The sequence below is a fragment of the Paroedura picta genome, chromosome 7 (assembly GCF_049243985.1).
Source record: "Paroedura picta isolate Pp20150507F chromosome 7, Ppicta_v3.0, whole genome shotgun sequence".
NCBI classification, from domain to species: domain Eukaryota; kingdom Metazoa; phylum Chordata; class Lepidosauria; order Squamata; family Gekkonidae; genus Paroedura; species Paroedura picta.
In genome coordinates this window covers 103907562-103929423 of record NC_135375.1, presented here as the reverse complement: position 1 = coordinate 103929423, position 21862 = coordinate 103907562, and the positions used below count along the sequence as shown (strand labels likewise).

The 21862-nt window shown below is 48.2% G+C and overlaps 1 long non-coding RNA gene across 1 annotated transcript; it reads right to left on the bottom strand.

Annotated features, from left to right (window-relative positions):
- Window positions 1-8101: 8101 nt before the first annotated feature.
- Window positions 8102-10045, bottom strand: LOC143841883 (uncharacterized). Its single transcript, XR_013232922.1, has 3 exons — window positions 9782-10045; window positions 9099-9193; window positions 8102-8857 (listed from the first exon to the last, which is right to left on the bottom strand). It is a non-coding gene; the product is annotated as an uncharacterized LOC143841883 (long non-coding RNA).
- Window positions 10046-21862: the final 11817 nt, after the last annotated feature.

Sequence of the window (21862 nt, the reverse complement as noted above, 5' to 3'; positions counted from 1 at the left end):
TCATTTGATGTGGCACTTCCTACAGCCCCTTTAAGGCATCTCTCCCCCCCCCCAAACCCCGCCAGTTCGTCCTCGGATCTCCCTCCTCTCCCTCTTGCAGCTGCAGTTGCAGAGCGGATCACAAGGAAACAGGCTTCCTCTGAGGGACTCCAGGGCCCAAGATGGTTCCCTGCCACCACCCCCCCACACACACACCCATTGGGCTTCTCTCTCTCCCATCTTATGCAGTATTTTGATGCCCCCTCCTGCTCAACTGGTGTGGAGGTTGGGGCTAGGTTGCCGCCAATATGCTGATGACTCCCAGCTCTTCCTCCTAGTGGATGGCCAGGGGGACTCACAAGCAGAGTCTTGAAAAATGGAGGTCCTGTGGCTGGGCAGGAAAGGCCCAAGCGAGGAAGCCGCCTGCCCACCCTGGATGGAGTACGGCTATCAGTGTCCAAATCCGCCAGGAACCTGGGCATGATTCTTGATGCCTCCCTCTCAATGGAGGCTCAGGTCACAACAGTAGCACAGCTGGCATTCTACCACCTTCGCCAATCCCAAGTATTTGTGCCCTACTTGGCCCCTGAGCACCCAGCCACAGTGATCCATGAGACGGTCACCTCTAGACTGGAATTCTGGAACTCGCTCTATGCTGTCCTGCCTTTATCCTTGATCCACAAACTGCAACTGGTCCAGAACGCAGCCACCAGGGTCCTCACAGCAAAACCTTGGAGGTCCCACATTCAGCCCATCCCCCAGCATGGCTTCCGGTCAAATTCTGGATCAGGCTTAAGGTTTTGGTTATGACCTTTAAGGCCACATGCGGTCTGGGCCCAGTGGAATTGCCTCTCTGCCTACACCCCCCAAAGAGCCTTACACTCCTCCACCTCCAACTTCCGGGTGATCTCTGACCCTAAAGAAACCCGGCTGACTTCAACCAGGGCCAGAGCCTTCTCCATCCTGGCCCCCACTTGGTGGAAAGAGCTTCCAGAGATCAGGGCCCTGATGGAACTTGAACAGTTCCTCTGGGCCTGCAAAAGGGAGCTCCTTCACCAGGCATTTGGTTGAGGTTGACCCAATCCCTCGGTTCCCATCCCCCCCCCAGCCTCCCTCCTTCAAACACCACTATAGACTCTGCCTGTCACTGGGCCATCCTCACCCTCCTTGCCGCCCCGCCCACCTGCTCCCACCCTTCCACCCACCATCACTGCAGAACCCTAACGCACCACGCCGCTGCCCCGAAAGCACCGGCGGCTGCGCGCCCACCTCTCCTGCGCCCCCTCCATGGTCCCACTCCCTCCAGCTGCCTCCCCGCCCGCAACGCAGACCCAACCTTTCTCCGGGGATTGCCCCAGGATTGCCGCCATGCCGCTTGTGGCTCCCTCTGGCCACGTCCCCACCCTCATGGCAGCACCGACATGTGGCCACGACTGGCCCCAGACTCACCACCACTGCCTGCCGCCGCCAGGACTCCAAAGGTATGCGCCCGAGCCATGCTGCCGTCCGTGCCCTCCCCAACAGCTTCCCTCTCCCCTGCAGTGGTGGCCTGCCACCACCGCCCATGCCCATGCGAGCCCCTCACCGGGGGCAGGGGAGACGGGTGGCCCCAGTGGTCCCCGGTGATAAAAAGGTTGGGGGCCACTGCTCCAGAAGACTCAAGGCCTCCCAAACCCACAAATTGAGGGCATATTTATACAAAAAAATAAATACTTTGGGAAAATTAACTATCAAAAGTAGAGGCATCATGCAACCATCTTCCTAAAAGAGAACTTTTACTTACCTTAGAAATTTACTCAGGAAAAACCTCCAGCCAAAGAGCTTCTCGCCAAAAGCTGTGTGCCTTGCTGAACTCCAATTTCCCTCTTAAAAAACCAGGAAACAGTAAGAGGGGTTCTGATAGGATTCAGTGATGGGAGGGGGAAGGATGCCTGCCCCACTGATCCACTGCTGGAGGGCCTGACCATCCTGGCAACCAGGGCTGGGGGGGTGGGGGAGTAGATGAATACAGAACAGGCAGGGTCCCTGCACAGTCACCCTCAGGGGATTTCTTCTGCTGCATTAAGGGCCACAGACCCAGAGCCAGGCAGGGACAGCCACCATTTCTCCCCCTCCTTTGGGCCCTTGGCCTGTCCCCACTCTGAGGACCAGTCTGGGGAAACAAGATGGACGCCTGGGCAGTGGGAGGGAGGGTTTCCTGCTCTGGTTAGCAACAGAAGGACATTTAAGATATCTCTGTTAATCTGGGCTCAGGATCACCGCAGGAGATAAGGATGGCTATCAGGAAGGCCCAGAGTCAAGAGCAGGACTGTAAAAAAGTGGTTTTCGGAAGCACTCTGAGCAACAGACCACAAAAGCACAAGGAAGTCACAAAAGTCACCTGCTCTCTAAACAGCAGAACACAAAAGAATGATTTATTGGGATTTATTGAGGGATGCATCCCTGGAGGCAGTCTGCCCCTCTTCCACTTGTGTGCTGGAAAACACACTAGATACTTCCCAGCAAATACATTTCTTTCACGCTGTGTTACGGCCTTTCTCAACTGTTTTACCATTGTTTTACCACCGTATAACACCTTTAAGGATTCTTCAGGCTTTGAGAAACCCCAGAAGTGGTGCGATTCTGCAGAATATGGTTGGGAAGCATCGCTGTGGACATGCCCACCCGGGGCCCCTCCCCTTCCCACCCCCTCCAGGCCCACCATTGGCCATTTTGGGAGCGGGAGGGGAGTCCATATACGGTCATCTCACCCAATAAATGTTTAACATAATTTAAAAACACACTAAAAATTAATTAGCTACTACCCATTCAGGAATTCCTGCTGGGGCTGTCAGGAAACCCCCTGGTTTCATAAAACCCGGGTTGAGAAATCCTGCTCTATTATATGGGGGTAGGACTGATGACACCAAAGGATAAAGGAAAGAAAGGTCCATCCAGGCCCCGGTGACACATCTGACCCTGCAGCTGACCATGAAGGAGGGGCTGTGTATAGTGGTTACCTACAGCCCCACGGTGCTGCGTCTGGCAGTGGCTCTTGCCAGCCAGGTGGGGCAGCCGTAAGTCAGGATGCTCAGATACCTGCCAGGTGGCCTCCTGTTCTGCTCTCTGGTGCATATTCAGACAGTGTGGTCAGTCTTCTTCTCACACACCCAGTGGGGAGTCTGGGTTTCCCCCTCCCACATAGTCTTAGCAGGGTGGATAAGTCATAGATATGCACATGCTATGTTTTAGTTTAAAGGAGAGAGAAAGGTTTATTTATGGAAGGACATTTCTGATAGAGCAGAGAGAGATAGAGGATAGTGTCTGGCTACATAGCTAGCTTGAGGAGAAAGACGGAGAAGCTTCCATGAATAAAGAGGAAATTGCCCTGAGAGTATCAGTCTAGGGACAGACAAAAGGCACACTTAAAAGACAGAAAGGTCCTGAACTCTCTGACCTATCTAACAGTCTTCTTGCTGCCCCGTTCAGGGTCTTCTTCTTCTCCCTCTTAACTTTGTACACCAGACATTGCCTATTCCAACACACAGTCCTGCTTACTGTATAACAGCTGATCCTAAAATATGCAAAGAAAAAGCTGATTGGTCTGACAGTGGTTATAAATGTTGTATTTTTAAAAAATCTTACTCTTGTTTAATTTCCTTTGTCACGGGGAGAGATAGTCAGTAGGTGGGGAGTTTCTCACTGAGGAGTGTCTCTCCAGGGGGGGGGGGGAAGACCCTTTCCTGCTTTCCCCTCTCTTCAGTCTCCTGATTCAGGGTCTCCAGTGCAGCTAGAGGGGAAGTTGTCCATCTGCATGGTGGGCAGGACAACCACCCTGTGTGCAGAACTGGGGTCTATGGTCTGGCCAGCTTCTGCAACAGAAAGCAAAGGAGGGGAAACCCGTCTCTTTACCCCACTGAGTCTCCTGCCCCAATGGCAACTCCCTCTGGGATCTCCTTTTCTCCAGTTTCTCATGGGCCTTCCTCCTCCTTTTCTCCCAGGACAGGGAGGGCTACCTGGGCTGCCCTGAGCCCTGCTCTTCCCAATTAAGGACTCACATTTGTTGCCCTGGATGCTGTGGGGCAAAGACTCATCCCTCCCCAGATACCTCCTCACCCTTTTTCTCTTCCTCTATTCCCTAAATCTATCCCTTACCAGCAGCTGACAGGCAACAAAAGAAGAGGCGCCTGGTGTTTGGAAAATCTCTCTATAGGGAATTGGGCCCTGGGCCTTCTATGGCCAGGAAATGGGCTTCACAGACAGAGGTTAGAGGGGGAGAAACAGCCAAGATGGCTTTGCCTCCTGGTCTCAGTCATCTTACTGAGGCCCCAGGGGGATCTCTGGACCCTGCCAGGCCTTTTAAGGGCAGCTGTGCTGGACATTGACCTTGATTATCAGGGGACAGAATCTCAAGCTTTGCCCTTGTAGAGCCCCCCCCCCCATAGACAAGGGACCCCCTCCCCCTCCCCCTCCCCCCTCATTTGGCTGTGGGCTGGTTTGGGAGGGACCCTGCTCCAGCATGGCAGGTCAAAAGGATCCTGGTCAGTTGGCACTTTAGACCTGAAATGTGGAACTGCCCTTGTGAAGTGAAGCTGGGAGCTGCATAGACTAAGAGGCAAGAGAGGGGAGGTGGGCCTGTTGGGGTGGCTGTCTCCAAAGCCCACCACTTCCCCTGAGAAGGAAGCCGAGTCCTCCTGAGCCAGATGGGCATTTCCAGAGACTGCATCAGGACCACGGATGGGCCACCTCTAGCACCAGGCAAAGTTCAGTATGGCTCACCAGATCCGCAGTGTTGCACCTTTTTAGGAACTGGTTCTCTGGCTACTGTCAGGTGAAATTCTCCCTCTCCAGGGTCGGAGGTGAAGAGATGAAGCAGGGGAATGTACCATGGTCCCCAGCTTCTGATCCATCCTGAGCCAACCGCAGGTCCATTCACTACTCTCCTGTCCATCTTGAGTAGTGGCTGAAGAGCTGTGCTGTCCACCAGGCAGTTGGATGACCTTGTCTATTTGCTACAATGGAGGTTCTGAGTGAGGGGACTGGAGAGAGGGGAAAACAGAACAACAATTAGACCTTGACTACTGATCTTCTCCACCCACCCCATGGAAATACCTCCACTCTATCTATGGGGCTTGCTTTCCCTCACTTGGATTGCCTGTGGAAGGCAACAGCAAAATTGTATGGAGCAAAATTGTATGTGAGGTTCTGATTCTCACCCCTGACGGGAAACTTCTCTACTGCATCCCAGAGGTTTGAATGCAGGTTCAGACCCCTCAGATGTCGCTAGAGACATTCCCTCTGGAGGGGCTCCTCATGTTCTAACCCCCTTTTCTTACCTGAGTCCTCATGGAGCCAGGAGACATCAAAGAGTGACCCATCCAGCTCCAGTCAAAGTCTAGTATGGCTCACCGAAGCTGTGGAGTTCTAGGAGTTGGTTCCCTGGATGCAGCCAGGTGAAATTCTCCCTCCTTGGGGTCAGGTATGAAAAGATGAAGCAGGTGAATAGACCATGTTCTGCAGCTGCCAATCCTTTTGGAGCTGATCCCTGGATCTGTTCACCTCTGTCCTGTCCATCATGGGGAATCACAGAAGAGCTGTGCAATCATGCAGTCACCTGTGTTGGTTCAGCTGCATATTCTTCTCCTAGCCAAGCTGCTTTTGCATTTGCACAGAGGGTGAAATGGATGCATCTCCAGACAAATATTATGCACGCAGGTCTGCAGCACCCATTATTATAGGCGAATTAGTACATGCACAAAAATCCCCATGATAACATGCACTTAAATAAATGCAAACAGTAAGCATTTTTTATTTTAAAAGTGTTTATTTATAATCCTTCTCTCTGTTTCCTCTCTGTTCATTTTGATGGCTGACTGCTGAGCAGGGAGCAGAGAGAACAGCTCTTTCTGGAGGAGGCAGGACTCCCATCAGGCCATGTGAAATGTAGCCAAGCACACACTGCTGTCGGAATCTGCGTGAAAACTCACCTGGCAGGTAGTCTTGAGAGGCTCATTGACACCAGAACTGCCTGGCCAGAAACAGACTCCCTGTTCCAACCAGCAAGTGGATTGGAAGGTGAACCGGAGAGCCTTTGAGCATCCCTCCTTAGGGCTGACCAGCCTGGCAGTCCAGTCAGAAGACTGCATTGGGTAGGGCAAGCAGAATGCCTATCCTCAAGCAGAGAGAACCAGCCGGGCTCCACTCACAGGTCTGGATCTGCCCACTGCATTGCTCTGAAGATGAATGTATCAGCCCATCCAAGTCGACAGAATCCCTCCCTCAGAACCCCCCAACACCCAGCTCAGGTGTCTGCTGGAAGAAAGAGGCACTAGTTGAGGTGCTTCAGTTTCATTTCCTTCTCCCTTTCAAGGCACTTTGGCATCTGTGCAGAAGGGGAAACTGAGGCTTCCCAGGACGATTGGAATGGAGGGAGGTTGAAATCTCCAGTGAGGCTGAGCCAACAGGCGCATGCATGAAAATCCCCCAATGGCAACATGGAATGAAATGAACACCTAACAATAAAGACATTTTTAAAACACCATAAGGACAATACTTTTATTTATTTTATACTTGGATTTGTTGTCTGCCCTCTCTCTGTTGTATGAAGAAATTACATCAAGATGAAGTTAAATATAATGAACTTAAATACAAAAGTAAGAGAGCCCCTTGGAGTGATGGCAACCGCTCAGCTCCCTTCTCCCGTCTGCAGACCGACCAAGACACTTTCAAGGTCCTTTTGTGTCTGTGCAGAAGGTGAAATGGAGGCTCCTCCAGGTGACTGAGGAGGACGGAGAGCAACAATTCCTGTAAGGCTGAGCATAAACGTGTATGTATGAAAAACGTCCCACGGTAAGATGGAATGAAAAGAACACTGAACAAATAAGGCATTTTGTAAAGTACCACATGGATAATTTCTGTCTCGGCAAATACTTTGCTCAATATGTATTCTTGTGACTGGTTGTTTAGCAGTGAGCAGAGAACAGGTCTGACAGGGGGAGGCAGGACCACCACTGGGACCCCAGAAATGCTGCCGATTTCCCCCTGATACTTGAATGTGTAAGAACTTACCTGGCCAAGAGACTTGAGATGCTCAAGAGGGACTGACCTGCCCAACAGCTGATCACCTCCCTTCTCCCACCAGTGGAGGGATGGTGAGCCGAGCCGGTGAACCTTGTAGCATCCCTAAGCAAGGCAGATCAGCGGAGCAGAGGGAACCCCCACCCAGCTGCGGAGAGGAAGGGTCCAGTGGGCATGGGCTGTAGGATGTCTGTCCTGGCACAGAGGGAACCAGGCTTCTCTTGCAGGTCTAGATATGCCTTCTTCCAATGGCCTTTTGGTCACAGGTCTGGCCGGATCCTGCTTCAGTTTATTCCTTGATCTCTACATGCATTTTGGAGCATGGTATAATTTTCCTTCCTCCCCCCCCCCATTTCTTTCCCAGTCCCCACCCCCTCTGCAGTTCTTCTGAGACCACAGTATCCTCAATATATTCTGGAAGCCAGTTTGGAACTTCATTCTTCCTGGGGTGCATTATTTCTCCTAGTTTTGCTTGTCCTGCTCATTCCCACCCCCCTCCTGAGGTTTGGGCTCCATAACTGCACCTCACCCCATGCGGAAGAAGATGGGCAGTTTCACTGTACAGGTTTTTCAGAGGCACTAAAATGTCAATCTATTATGCCAACTTGAAATGGTAGGTCAGTCGTTTTCTCTAATTTCTCAGTGCTCACGTTTTTTTAAGTTTCTAACCCTTGTGGACGTATCTTTAGGAGGGAATGAAAGAACTCGAGAGTAACTTTAAAAACAGAAGAAAGCAAGGGAATTCAGAGAACCTGGTTGACACAAGTCATTGCATTATATCGATACTTTAGGGCCTTTAAAAAAATGCCACCGCCAGTGACAACAGCATGTAAGGCACGTGGGAGAAAAAATGAACCGGTTCCACCGCTATGAAAAGTCAAGAGGAGGAGAGATATGCAGAAGAACTAGGCCCAAACCGATTTCAAGGCCTATGAATTGGCTGCCATGGCAACCAGGAGTGAGTCAACTGTGCAGAAATGCCCTGTCTTGCTCTGCAGACAAACGTGTCAGACTGGCACAAAGTTGACTGAAGGGCTGATTCAGAAACCCCAGAAAGCAGCACAGAGCATTTCAGGTTCACTTCCTTCCCCTTTCAGGACACTTTTGTACAAGAGCAGAAGGGGAAACTGATGTTCCACCAGATGACTAAATGAAAAGGATGGAATACTACAATTCCCATGAAAGAAAATGTGTATGCACAAAAAAACCCTCAATAATATCACAAAAGAAACTGAACAACAAACAGCAAGACATTTATAATAGTACAGTATTTATAATCACTGTGTGGACGATCGGCTTGTTCTTTGCATATTTTTAGGATCCATTGTTGGTTGGTGAGCAGAGATGACAGGACTGTGTGGGAGGGGGAAACCCAGACTCCCCACTGGGTTTGTGAGAAGAAGACGCATGTGTGCAGTACTGACCACACTGTCTGAATGTGCAAAGACTTACCCAAAGAAAAGGGGTCAGTGGCTCTTGAACAGCCCCAGTAAAGGCTCAGCTCTGTGGCCACCACCAGGGAGCAGAACAGGAGGCCACCTGGCAGGTGTCAGAGCATCCCAATGTGGGGCTGCCCCACCTGGCAGACAGGAGCCACCAACAGAGGCTGCAGAGTGGAGCAGAAAGGGCTGAGGAATGGCCAGCCTGGCCCAGCAGGTGAGAGCAGGTCCCTCAATCCCTCAACACACTCACCTTTGTCACAGGAGGGGTCATCCATGCTGAAGACACAGGGAGGGTTGGCAAGAGGGGGTCCCCCCTGCTTCCAAAGAATGGGCCGCACCCATTCCATTTGCCCCATGGATCCATTGTAATGAGCCACCACCTGAGGGAAGGAGGCCAGATCATGATCACTAATCCAGGCTGCACCTTCCTCCACATCTGTTGCATCTTCTCAGAATCCCATCCAGATGCAAGGACTTGGAGGCCCAGATGTTTCACCTTCCACCACACCCAAGACCCCCAATCCCACCCAGGATTTTTGGCACATGCAAACCAATGCTGAGACCCAGTGAGACTTTGTGGGGCCTACCATGAACAACACTCCCCACCCCACTGACACACACCTGGTACTTTCCACTCTCCACATCTTCCATACTCCACAGGTAAAAATCAGTTTTTCTTCTATTGGATTCATTGATGCTCACTGTCCCAGTGACACCTGGATGGGGGAAGGAAGGGAAGAAGAAGAAGAAGAAGAAGAGTTGGTTCTTATATGCTGCTTTTCTCTACTCGAAGGAGGCTCAAAGTGGCTTACAGTTTCCTTCCCATTTCTCTCCACACAACAGACACCCTATGATGTGGGTGAGGCTGAGAGAGCCCTGATATCACTCCTTGGTCAGAATATTTTTATCAGTGCTGTGGCGGGCCCAAGGTCACCCAGCTGGTTGCATGTGGGGGAGTGCAGAATCAAACCCGGCTCACCAGTTTAGAAGTCCGCACTCCTAACCACTACACCAAACTGGCTCTCATGAGGGAAACTCATGTCATTTCCACTTGGCCTCTGGAAGCAGTTGCCACTAATGAATCATCGAATTGATTTCCTGCTAGGCAGGCTCAGGGAGGGGGTCCATCATTACACCAGAGCCCCCTTTCTCTCTCCCCCTCCCATCTACTTCCTCCTGGCCTGATGGGGCTCTGCTTGGTTTCAGCTCACGCTCATTTTGTACCTTCCACCTTTGACATACATTTCTCTGCAGTAGTCAAATCAACCTCCCTATCCTTTCCCACTGCCACCACCATCTCATACCCTGGATTGTCAGGTTCATCATCTTTTGCAGGATGAGGCTGGTATTCCGCTTGGATCCACCTTCATGCAGCGTCTCAATCAGTGCCCTGAAGTATAACAGCAGCCCATCATGGAAGCAGCCGGCCACCAGGTTCTTGTGCTAGAGTGAACCAGAGAGAGAGATTGAGAAGATTCCCCATCCCCCTTACCCAACTCCCCTGTCCTGCAGGCAGCCTCTGATGGTCTTGGAGATCACCTCTGATAGTGGATCCATAAGAAGAGACAGGTGATGACCAATGGAAGTGTGTCTCCACCATATGGCAGCCTGGATCCTGAACTGGTCTAGACCAGCAGCTTCTCTCACAGGCAGGGAATCCAGGGCAGAATCTGCATGGAGCTTTTATTCCAACCCCAGGTCGATTCAGTCTCTGCCATCTACAATGAATGCAATTTCCATTTTGATTTTGTCTGATTTAAATTTCCCCTCTGTAACAAGCATGATTGATCCAGAGTGACCCTACCTTTTCCCCGCAGTGTCCTGGAGTGGTTTTAACCCTTGATATTTGAAAAATTGGCAGCTGCAGAGCGGATCACCAGGAAATAGGCTTCCTCTGAGGCTGCTTTTGACCTCCCCCCTATCCCTCTCGAGCTGAAGTCCATGTCCTCCTTGTAGGATGCCCCCCAGCACAGTCCCCAATAGATGCCTCTCTTCTGCATGGCTGGGGGGGGGGAATAGCAGTCATCTTACGGGTCAGCCGCTGTCCATGGTCCTGGTGGGGGAGCATTTCAGGGAACAGAGGAAAAGAAAAAAAGGGAGGAGATCCTGGGGAGGAGGGGGAGGGAGTCTCTGTATTGCAGCTTCCAGGACACCAAATGGGAGTGGCTAATTTGGGTGAGCAGATCTCAGGGTGGCCATAGTGACCCTCCCTGCCCAGGGAGAAAAGGAGGAGGAAGGCCAATCAGAAAAGGGATAAAAGAGATTCCAGAGGGTGTTGTCATTGGGGGAGGAGATTTGGTGGTATAAAGAGCTTGCTTTCCTTTCCCATCCAGAAGCTGGCCAGCCCTCTGTCCCTGTTTTTCCGCACAGAGTGGCTGTCCTGTCCTCCAGGCAGTTGGATGATCTCATCTGGATGCAATGGAGGTGCTCAGTGAGGGTACTGGAGAAAGATGAAAGCAGGACAAAAACTAATCACTGACTCCTGATCTTCTCCACCCACCCCATGGAAATATCTTCACTCCACTGACGGGGCTTGTGTTAACTCACTTGCGATTGCTCACAGGACAAAGTGGAAAAATTTTATATGAGACAGCTCTGATTCCCACCCATGAAGGGAAACTTCTCTGCTGGAGCTCAGAGGTTTGAATCCATGTGCAGACCCCTCTGATGTCACAGAGACATTCCCTCTAGAGGGGCTCATCATGTTCTGTCCCCCCCCCCTTCTGGGACAGGAAACTCCTCCTCTCAGATACTGACCTGAGTCCTCATGGAACAAGGAGGCATCAGAGGGTGAGCCATCTAGCACCAGGCAAAATTTAGCAAAAAGGTAAAGGCAAAGGTATCCCCTGTGCAAACACCGGGTCATGTCTGACCCTTGGGGTGACGCCCTCCAGCGTTTTCATGGCAGACTCAATACGGGGTGGTTTGCCAGTGCCTTCCCCAGTCATTACCGTTTACCCCCCAGCAAGCTGGGTACTCATTTTACCGACCTCGGAAGGATGCAAGGCTGAGTCAACCCTGAGCCGGCTGCTGGGATTGAACTCCCAGCCTCATGGGCAGACAGCTTCAGACAACATTTCTGTTGCCTTACCACCCTATGTCACAAGAGGCTCTTCAGTACAGCTCACCAAATTTGTTGAGTTGGACCTTTTTAAGAACTGGTTCTCTGGCTATTGTCAGGTGAAATTCTCCCTCTCCAGGGTCAGTGGTGAAGAGATGAAGCAGGGGTCCCCAATTTCTGATCCCTCCTGAGCCAACCCCAGATCCTTCACCCCTGTCCTGTCCATCAAGGGTAGTCCCTGAAGAGCTGTGCAGCCACACACTTACCTCTGTTGGTTCAGCTGCATCTTCTTCTGCCTGACAAGCTGCTATTGCTTTTGCACAGAGAGTGAAACGGATGCTTCTCCAGACAAATGTTATGCACATGAGTCTACAGCTCCCATTATTATAGGCAAACTAGTACATGCACAAGAATCCCCAAGATAACATGCACTTAAAAGAACACAAGCTGTAAGCCTCTTTTTAAAATATAGTATTTATTTTTAATCCCTCTCTATGCTTCCTCTCTGTTCCTTTTTATGGCCGACTGCTGAGCAGCGAACAGAGATACCAGATCCTTCTGGAGGAGCAGGACTCCCCATCAGGCCCTGTGAAATGTTACCAAGCACACACTGCTGTTGGAATCTGCAAAAACTCACCAGGCAGGAAGTCCTGAGAGGCTCATTGACACCAGAACTGCCTAGCAAAGAACAGACTCCCTGCTCCAACCAGCAAGCGGATTGGATTTGTGCAGAAGGGGAAATCGAGGCTCCCAAGACTACTGGCATGCAGGGAGGTTGACAACCCCCACAGGGCTGAGCAAAGAGGTGCATGCGTGAAAAACCCTCAATGGCAACATGGAATTATAATGAACAATGAATCATAAAGGCGTTATGAAAAAGACCATACTGAGAAGACTTTTATTTATTTTGCACTTGGATTTGTTGCCTGCCCTCTCTCTGTGGACTCCGGGTGGATAACATCAAGCTGACGTTAAATACAATGAACTTAAAAACAACAATAAGAGAGCCCCTTGGAGTGATGGCAACCGCTCAGCTCCCTTCTCTCGTCTGCAAACAGACCGTGGCCCTTTTAAGGTCCTTTTGTGTCTTTGCAGAAGGTGAAATGGGGGCTCCACGAGGTGACTGACATGGAGGGAGGGAGACAACTCGTGTAAGGCTGAGCAAAGAGGTGCATGGATGAACAACCCTCAATGGCATCATGGAATGAAATGAACACTGAACGCTAAAGGCATTTTATAGAGTACCATATTGGTAACTATTGTTGCACCAATTAATTTCTGAGCGGGTGAGTCCTCCAGTGTCCCTATGCAGTGCTGCTCAGCCGAGCAGAGGGGAGCCCCGGGCAGCTGGGGAGGGGGAGGGTGCAGCTTATGTGGACTCCAGGGTGCCTGTCTTGGCACAGAGGAAAACAGGCTTCACTCGAAGGCCTGGGTTGGCCTTCTTTGTATGGCTTTTTGCTCCCTGGTTCTGGCCCCATCCAGCTTCAATTTATTCAATTTATGATCTTTACTTACATTTTGGGGAGTGCTATAATTTTTCTTTTTTTCATTTCTTTTCATCTCTATACCTTCTGAAGACCACTTTATCCCCAGTCTTTTTCTGGAAGCCAATTTGGAATCCCATAATTCTTGGTGTGCATTGTTTCTGCGAGTTTCTGCTATGTAAGATATGTGGGGAAGACAAAGAACTGGTTCCACTGCTGTGAAAATGCAGGAGGAGGAGAGACGTGCAGAAGAACCAGCCCCCAAACCATTTTCAAGGCCTGTGAATTTGGTTGCCAGGAGTGAGTCGAGTGGGCAGAAATACTCTGCAGACAAACGTGTCAGACTGGCACAAAGTGGACCGAAGGGCTGATTCAGAAAGCCCCAGAAAGCAGCAGAGGGGTGGGAGGGAGAGAGTGGCAGGCAAGCTCAGAGAGTTCCAGGTTCACTTCCTTCCCCTCTCAAGGCACTTTTGCACCTGAGCAGAAGGGGAAACTGACGTTCCACCAGATGACTAAATGACATGGAGGGAATACTACAATTCCCATGAGGCTGAGAGAAATGTGTACGCATGAAAAACCTCAATGAAACCACAAAAGAAACTGCCCCATGGATCCAATGTAATGAGCCACCACCTGAGGGAAGGAGAGGCCAGATCCTGATCACAAATCCAGGCTGCACCTTCCTCCACTCCTGTGCAACTCCCCCAAAATCCCATCCAGGTACACAGGCTTGGAGGCCCAGATGTTTGACCTCCCACCACCCCCAAGACCCCCAATCCCACCCAGGGTTTTTGGCACATGCAAACCAATGCTGAGACCCAGTGAGGCTGTGTGGGGCCTAACATGGACAGCACTCCCCACTCCACTGACACACACCTGGTCCTGTCCACTTTCCACAACTAGAGTTTCTCGAAGGCTGAAGAATATTTCTGTGGGTTCTCAATGGTAAAAGAGTTGAGAAAAGCTGATGTTGAGGTAGTAATTGAGAAACCGCCAGGTTTGGGGAATCAAACCTGGCCCTTCCGATTAGAGGCTGCTGCTCTTAACCACTACACCAAGCAAGATGGGAAGCTCTTTGTTCCTTATCCTTCATTCCTCCCCCACCCTGCCCACTTTGTGAAATGCCCATTCTCTTTACCAAACACACAAGAAGAAGAAATTGGCAATGGGGATTTGAATCTGTTCTCCCAGCCCAACTAGTTAATGCAGTCATGTAAGACATGCTGGGCACTGGGGACCCAAAACCACGCCCACCCGCCAGGAGCCACAAAAGTGCCCCAGAAGGGCCCAAGGTGGGGGCAGGTGGAGGCCCAGAAGATGGAGGTTCTCTCCCCTTAGGAAAGAAACTGGGGCCCCGAAGGCAGAAGAATGGCAACCAGGCCTGTCCCTGACCTTTGAGAAGTGGGCGGCAGGCAGCAAATCCCAGTGGGCAGGTGAGAAGCAAGCGGCATCGAGCAGGGTCGGCCTCCCTTGAGCCCCTGATGCCCTCTGGGGGTCTCAGAGCCCAGGGCAGGGAGCCATGGCAACCGGATCAACCCCTTGGAAGCTGGAATCCCCCCTCCAACTGCCCCCTCCAGCTGGTTCTCTGGGGAGGCCAACCAAGCAGCTCCTGCAGGGACACCCTCCGGGGGCTTGGAGGACTCTGGGCTGCCAAAACATAGTTTGAGTCCAAGGACACTTTTAAGACCAACACCGTTTATTCAAGATTGTTTTAGAGAGGAGCAAACCAACTATGTCATTAGAAGGGAAGATATTACAGCTACTTTGTACATATCATGCGATCAAACTCATTAGAAAAACCATTAATGCTCGGCATGGTCAGCGGCAAAAGGAAACCTGGTCGCCAAAGGATCCGCTGGCTTGACACGATCAAAGCCAACACAGGGATGACCATGAACCAACTGAAAGAAGTAGTCAGAGATAGAAATGGATGGCAAAACCTTTCCTATAGAACCACTGAGGGTCGGACAGGACTGAACGGACAACATGATCAGTTTTATTCAAGGTGTGAGCTTCTACGTGCAAGTTTTAGAGTTTAGAGGTGTCCCCCTTAATAATCACCTTAATAATGCACCTTTTATTGGTGGATTAAGATTTTTTTTTTTTAAATTGCATTCTGGGTGAAGAAACTCCCCATTCGCTGGCAGGGGCTCCTGGGAATTGTAGTCCATGGACATCTGGAGGGCCGCAGTTTGACTACCCCTGATGCAAGGTGTTCTGCATGACAGTGTGAGTTGCAAAGAAGATGCAAAAGGTGTCTATATGTGGATTGTGCATGATGAGATTTTGCACAAACATCATAGAGCGAGCCAAATTCTGCAGAAGGAGGATGGAAACTTTGAAAGATAACTTTGAGATAACTCTGAAAGTTTTGGTGTCCTCACAAAGGAAATGCTCGCAGATTTGATTACAATGTAGCTCACACTCGCAAACTTATCACAAGATTTCCACTGATGCAGATGCTCCAGATGTAGATTTGAATGCTAGAGATAAATGTTGTACCACTACCTGTTATGCAACCATTGACAATATAGAGTTTAGAGTTGTGCAAAAAACCAAACCAAACCAAAATAAAAAACAAATTCCAGTTCGCATCTATGGGTCTTAAAAAAAAAATTCCCAGATCATGGTACCTGATTTTTTAGACCTGAGATGAAAAATGCTGATTTTTTTGAAGCAAGGAGGTTTCTCCCAGCCATATGCAGGTGTGCCTCAGAACTCTCAGACCATTTCCGCATGTGGAATCTGCTTTTGGACAGCCTTCGAATGTTGGCAGCTTTTGTCACCTCCTCCACACAGTGTCGCCTGCATCCCAAGGCTGCCCTACATCCCAAGACTGTCACCTGCATCCCAAGGCTGCCAAACAGCTGAGTCTATTAGATTTGGCTCGCAGGAAACCCCGCAGTCATCAATTTGGACATTTCCAAATCCGAATCTCACAACCCTAGAGTGAAGCGTTACCATCACCTCCCGTGATCTGGACATGATACTCCATTTGATACAGCCCAAAATCCCATTTGCCTTTTTAGCCACCGAGTCACACTGTTGACTCATGTTCAATGTTTGGTCTACTAAGAATCCTAGATCCTTTTCACACATGCTACTGTCAAGACAAGTCTCCCCCATCCTATATTGGTGTCTATGGTTTCTCCTACCTAAATGCAGAACTTTACATTTGTCCCTATTGAACTTCATTTTATTCAGTTTAGCCCACTTCTTGAGCCTATCAAGATCATCCTGTATTCTGATTCTGTCATCGATTGTGTTTGCTACCCCTTCCAGTTTAGTATCGTCTGCAAATGTAATAAGTATCCCCTCTAAACCCTCATCCAAATCATTTATAAATATGTTGAACAACACAGGCCCTAGGTCAGATCCTTGGGGAACTCCACTTGTCGCTCTTCTCCAAGAGGATGCTGAATAAGTACCCTCTGGGTATGATCGGTCAACTAGCTATCGATCCATCTGACAGAATTAGGATCCATACTGCATATTACCAACTTGTCAACAAGAATATCATGTGGAACCTTATCAAACGCTTTAGTGAAATCCAGAAAAACTATGTCCATGGCATTCCCCTGATTCAGCACGGTAGTCACTTTCTCGAAACAAGAGATAAGGTTGGTCTGACATGATTAGTTCTTGCAAAATCTTAGAGTCTTAGAAATCACAGCTCTCTGTTCCAGCTGCTCAAGGACTGATTGTTTGATTATTTGTTCCAAAATTTTGCCAGCTACTGATGTCAAGCTGACAGGTTGATAGTTACCCGGATCCTCTTTTTTTCCTTTCTTGAAGATGGGGATAACTTTTGCCCACCTCCAATCATCTGGCACCTCACCTGTTCTCCAAGAAGTGTCAAAAATAATGAACAGCGGTTCAGAGATTACGCCTGCAAGTTCTTTTAGTACTTTTGGATGCAATTCATCTGGCCCAGAAGACTTTGTTTCATTTAAAGAAACTATGTGTTTATGGACTGCCCCAACAGTACAGAGGGCCACCTTTCCCATCTTCCCTGTTGTGTTACGTTTTTTCCACATTGAGCACGATTTCCCTCACAAGAGAAGACTACAGAGAAATAGGAGTTCAGCTCTCTCTTCATCATCTGTTATAATTTCACTTTCTTGTCCTCGCAGTGATCCTACCATGTCCCTACTCTTTTTCTTACTTGAAATGTAGCTAAAGAAGCCTTTTTTTTTTGCTATGTTTAGAACTTCTTGCTAGCCTAAGGTTATATTGAGCTTTTCTATAATTATTGATTATTTGTTTATACTCATCTTTGGTAATAAGTCCTTCCTTCCATTTCCTAAATTACTCTTTTTTATTCCTTTATTTGACAGCTGTTTATGGAGCTATCTTGGCTTCCTTAGGCTCCTTCCATCTTTCCGTCTCTAGGGAACTGTTTGTGATTGAGCCTTCAGTATTTCACTTTTAAGAAACTCCCAGCCCTCTTGGACTCCCATCTCTTTAAGTCTTTGTGACCACGGGACTCTACCTAACATACCTTTAATTCTGTTGAAATTGGCTTTCCTCTGACTACGTAAAGGCTTTCTCTTTCCCACAATTGAAAATTCCAAAAGCACATGCCCACTACTTCCACCTCATTTACCAGTTCTTCTCTATTGGTTAGAATCAAGTCTAAAATAGCAGAGCCCCTGGTTCCCCTCTCTACTTTCTGGGAAATGAAGCTGTCGACAAGACAAAAGAAATTAACAGAGTTTGTATTTTTAGCAGAGCTGGTCTTCCAACATTATCACTGTTTCCCCCCTCTTTGAAAATTGTGTAATTTGGTCTAGCAGTATCTCATTCAAGTCCTCTGTCTGGCTTGGTGGCCTGTAGCAGACCCCCACAATAATACCACTCTCATTTCCTACTCCTTTTTTATTTACCCAAATACACTCAACTGAACTTTCATTATTTCTTCACAAGTATAAAGATTCTTAACTTTTATTGCTATTCCTCCCCCCTTTATTTCTTGTCTGTCCCCTCTGAATAAATTGTACCCCGTAATTCTAGCATTCCAGTTGTGAGTATTATTGCATCAAGTTTCTGTGATTCCTATTAGGTCATAGCCCCCTTCCTCTATTAGGACTACTAGTTCCTCCTGCTTATTTCCCATACTCTGTGCATTAGTGTAGAGACATCATAATCCTTTCCTTGTGTGCCCCATGGTTCTGGTTTTTGAACTTCCTTGCATGTTAGTAGTTCCCTGCTTATGTGCCATTCCCTGTAGATTTGCAATCTTTTCATCTTCTTGCCTCACACCAAGTTCTGAATGTATGTCTCACTCCCTCTTTGGATCTAGTTTAAAGCCTTCTTCACCAGGTATGCAAGGGTTCTCCCAAAAATACTTTTCTCATCCCTTGTGAGGTGCACACCGTCTCCTGATAGTAGCCCCCCATATTGACATTATAGACCATGATCCAGAATTCCCAACCTTTCTCGATGACACCAGTGACATGGGCAGTCATCTACTTGCATGATTTTTCTCTCTCTTCCTATGCCTCGGCCACATACAGGAAGGACTGATGGAGATCGTTAGGTGGATAGGGAATTGGTTAGAGAACCGCACTCAAAGAGTTGTTGTCAATGGTGTTTCATCAGACTGGAGAGAGGTGAGTAGCGGGGTACCTCAGGGTTCGGTGCTCGGCCCAGTACTTTTTAACATATTTATTAATGATCTAGATGAGGGGGTGGAGGGACTACTCATCAAGTTTGCAGATGACACCAAATTGGGAGGACTGGCAAATACTCCGGAAGATAGAGACAGAGTTCAACGAGATCTGAACACAATGGAAAAATGGGCAAATGAGAACAAGATGCAATTTAATAAAGATAAGTGTAAAGTTCTGCATCTGGGTCAGAAAAATGAAAAGCATGCCTACTGGATGGGGGATACGCTTCTAGGTAGCACTGTGTGTGAACGAGACCTTGGGGTACTTGTGGATTGTAAACTAAACATGAGCAGGCAGTGTGATGCAGCGGTAAAAAAGGCAAATGCCATTTTGGGCTGTATCAACAGAGGCATCACATCAAAATCACAAGATGTCATAGTCCCATTGTATACGGCACTGGTCAGACCACACCTGGAGTACTGTGTGCAGTTCTGGAGGCCTCACTTCAAGAAGGACATCGATAAAATTGAAAGGGTACAGAGGAGAGCAACGAAGATGATCTGGGGCCAAGGGACCAAGCCCTATGAAGATAGGTTGAGGGACTTGGGAATGTTCAGCCTGGAGAAAAGGAGGTTGAGAGGGGACATGATAGCCCTCTTTAAGTATTTGAAAGGTTGTCACTTGGAGGAGGGCAGGATGCTGTTTCTGCTGGCTGCAGAGGAAAGGACACGCAGTAATGGGTTTAAACTTCAAGTACAACGATATAGGCTAGATATCAGGAAAAAGTTTTTCTCAGTCAGAGTAGTTCAGCAGTGGAATAGGCTCCCTAAGGAGGTGGTGAGCTCCCCCTCACTGGCAGTCTTCAAGCAAAGGTTGGATACACACTTTTCTTGGATGCTTTAGGATGCTTAGGGCTAATCCTGCGTTGAGCAGGGGGTTGGACTAGATGGCCTGTATGGCCCCTTCCAACTCTATGATTCTATGATTCTATGATTCTATGAGAATTGTTCTAAAATATTTATCTTTCTTTCTTTATTTACGGTCATTTAGACCAAAATTTTATATGCACTACTATACAATAGCAGTTTGTAAAAGGGAGGGTAATACATTAAAAGGTTAAAAATGCATCAACAATAAAACTTAAAAGTTCTCCACCATAAAAGCCAACATTTAGAAGCATTAACTGCCATTGACTATTTTTATGAGCCATAAAAGCAATAAAACTAGTAAAGCTGTTAAAATATAAAACAAAAGACAAGATTAAGAGACGTGCGATAATATCTACTAACCAAAAAACATAAGAAGTTCTGTGGACCTATTATAGCTATACACAAGTGACCCAATCTTTCCTAATTCTTAAAGCTAGCCATGCAAATTTTGCTACTTTGCTAATTAGCAGATTATCTGTATCTGATAGCAATATTTGCAGGCGATGCTTTCTCAGGTCGTGAGGGCATTCTATAAGCATTGGTACTAATGCGCCTGTGTGAATATGATTATACAGCTTGCACTCAAATAAGATGTGTTCTGTGTTCTCTACTTGACCCTCATTGCAGATACAGAGCCGATCCTTGAGAGGGAGTCCATCAAATCTCCCACTCAAGTAAGCAGAGGGCAGGGCATTGTGACGAAGGAGGATAAAGGATCTCCTGTGCTCAGGATTTACCACTTTTCTTAGACATTGCATCTGGGTGTTCCTGTTTAGATCTTTCCTAAAAAGTGGGTCCTGAATATTGTTGAGATCATGTTGCCTCTCTACTTCTATCACTCCTGTCTTGGTTGGAAGGACTGAGGAAAACACAACCTGTGCTCCCAGATCCTTTACCTTTTACCCCAGATCCACAAAGTCTTTCTTAATATGTTCCATATTCTGCTTGACAGTATTATTTGTTCCTACATGGATGAGAAGGAAGGGATAATGATGTGTGGGTTTGATGAGCCTGTCCAGCTGTTCTGTGACATCCTTGATGCATACACCAGGTAGGCAGCAGACCTCTAGAGACAGCAAGTCTGGTCTTCACACTTCGGCCTCTATGCCTCTCAGCAGGGCATCCCCAATTACCAGTACCCGTTTCTTTGCACCCTTGGGAGCAGACCTAGAACTCTCCCCTGTGGGGGCCAGTGAAGTGTTTGCTGGGCTTTGTGGGGTCATAGGGGGAGAAGACGACAGTTGAATGTATTGATGAACATTGAATGTATTGATGATGTCATCTTTCTTGGGTCTATGATCAATCAACGTGGTGGATGCAGCTGTGAAATCAAACGGCGAATAACACTGGGCCGGAACGCAAAGTTAGGCATGAACCGAATTTCCCCTAATTACCCAATTACCTAAACAGCTTAACAGCAATTTAAACATTCATATTTGCCTATCCTTTATGGTTCAATGAAGGCTTCAAGGAAACTTGGAGGAACTCCAGGAGTTCTCTAATTTCCCCCAAATGTTCCCGTCTTTTAAACCCTTTCCATATGGAACCACCACCCAATCATATTGTCCAAACAGAAGCCTGCTCAGTTGTTCCCTTCTCAATAAACCAATCATAAACCCACACACCCCGTGATGCTGAACTCTGGTACCCTCCCCACTTGGGAAGGAAAGTCCACAAAGTTACATAAAGCTCCTGTCCATATATGGTCAATTTCCTCTTCCTCCTGTTTTGACCCAATTGACAAAAATCCCAAATGTTGCATTTCACGACAAGTTTTGACCAAACTTGTCTAATTCCTCAACTAGAGCTTCCACACCTGCATGTATGAGTGTAAATATGTTAACAGATGAAATAAATGAAACCTTAACTAAATATATTTCTATGCTCTTCATAAAAAGTCTCCCCCCCAAAAAATTCTCCTTTCCATAAACAAATGGTCCAAGTCCACTACTGTCCTAGGTCAACGTTACTCTACAAACAGACATTGAACAAACATCGTGTAATGGACAGAACCCAACTAATGAGTGATCCATTCCTTCCCCAGCTCTCCTCCAAGCACTTAATATCACATATAGAGACCACCAGTCCTCTGTTATTTTCCATCATTCAGGCACCCCATCTTATCTCCAGGGATAAGAGACATCTTCCCCTCCTCAGGAGGTCAAAATGACATCTTCTCCTTGTGATATACCATTTCTAAGACAAATCAAGAAAAAGAGGCAGGCCCCAGGCTCATATTAGAACTGCTAGATGACCTTAATCCCTAAAAAGAGAGCAGGTCCCCTCACCAGAACAAACA